The following is a 1,922-nucleotide window of genomic DNA, read 5'->3' on the forward strand; positions in this document are numbered from 1 at the left end:
AAAGCTCAGCAATTAGAAACAATCACACTTTTTAAATGAAAACATATTTCTCCAAAGATGAACAGATGACAAATTTTAGAAAAAAGATTTCCAACATCACTAGTCACTAAGAAAAGTAAAATACAACCACAAAGAGTTACCACCACATATCTAGAATGGCTAAAAAAGTTTTTTAAAAACTAACAGCTAAGACTGGGGAGAATGCAGAGCCATGGGAACCCCTACTTTTTGCTGGTGGGAATGCAGATTGCATGGCCATTTTGGAAAACAATTTAACAGTGGCTTATAAAACTAAACATACACTTGCCATATGATCCAGAAATACAATTTTTAGGTATTTACCCAAGTGAAATGAAAACATATGTTTGCCTAAAAACCTCTATGCAAAAGTTTATAACAACTTTATGCATAATATCCCCAAACTGGAAACAACCTAGATGTGCTTCAAAATGTGACTGGGTCAACAATCTGTGGCATGTCCACACAATAGAATGCTACTCAGCAATAAAAAGGAAAACAGTATTGATTCATGCAACAACATGGGTAAATCTTAAATGCATTTTTCTTTTTTTAACTTTTATTTTAATTTCAGGGTACACGTGCAGGTTTGTTATATAGGTAAACTTGGGTCTGTTGCACAGATTATTTCATCACCCAGGTATTAATCCTAGTTATTTTTCCTCATCCTGTCCCTCCTCTCACCCTTCACCCTCCGATAGGCCCTGCTGTGTGTTCCCCTCTGTATGTCCATGTTTCTCATCTGAAATGCTTTTTTCTAAGTGAAAGAAGCCAGACCCAAGAGATGTCATATTGTGTGACTCCATTTATATCGTGTTCTGCAAGAGGCAAAACTATACAGACAGATCAGTGGCCGGACATGGTGGCTCACACTTGTAATCCCAACACTTTGGGAGGCTGAGGTGGGAGGATCACTTGAGCTCAGGAGTTTGAGACCAGTCTGGGCAACCCAGTAAGACCCCTGTCTCTACAAAAAAATTTTTAAATTATCCACGTGTGGTGGTGTGCTCCTGTAGCCTCAGCTACCCAGGAGGCTGAGGCAAGAGAATCACTTGAATCAGTGGAGGTAGGTAGAGGTTGCAGTGAGCCAAGATCACGCCATTGCACTCTAGCCTGGATAACAGAGTAAGACTTCATCTCCCACCCATCCCCCCCCCAAAAAAAGGAAAATTAAGTCAAAAGAAAATTCAACAAATATTTTAAAAATTATATATTGACCACATTATCTGATCAAAATGCAATAAAACTTAAAATCAATGATAGAAAGATTTCCAATAACTTTCCCAAACATGCACACATATACTTTAGAAACTATAAAAGATACTTCTAAATAACTCATGGATCAAAGAAGAAATCATACAAAAAATTACATTTAGACTTAAATAAAGATGAAAGACACATAAACACACACAGAGATGATGGAAAATAAGACAGAAAGGCAAAGAGATGCAGAGGATAAATTCAGGAGATCCAACATCTCATCCTAGTTTTACCATAAACACCTAAAGGAGAAAGAAAAGCGAGGGTATTATCATAGAACTATAGAAATTTCCCTACTCTGTAACAATATGAGTTTCCAGATTGGATGGGCTTACGAAGTTCCCAGGACAATAAAGGAAAAGGACCCACACCAAAGCACATTATGACAAATCTCCAGAATAATACAGATGAGTAAAAACGCCAAAATATTTCAGAAATGTTTAAGAATTACATAAAGTGATCCAAAATATTATGCACCCATTCTCAGAAAGCTCCTGCAGAATGTGCTCCACCAAAATAACAGCATTAACAAAGGGGGAGGTGCAGGCTCTAAAAAATCAGTGATGTGAACCCTGAAGAAAGAGAGATGCGCCCGGGCGGTGGCTCACGCCTGTAATCCCAGCACTTTGGGAGGCCGAGGCGGG

This window comes from Colobus angolensis, unplaced genomic scaffold (assembly GCF_000951035.1).
Source record: "Colobus angolensis palliatus isolate OR3802 unplaced genomic scaffold, Cang.pa_1.0 Scaffold166, whole genome shotgun sequence".
NCBI lineage: Eukaryota > Metazoa > Chordata > Mammalia > Primates > Cercopithecidae > Colobus > Colobus angolensis.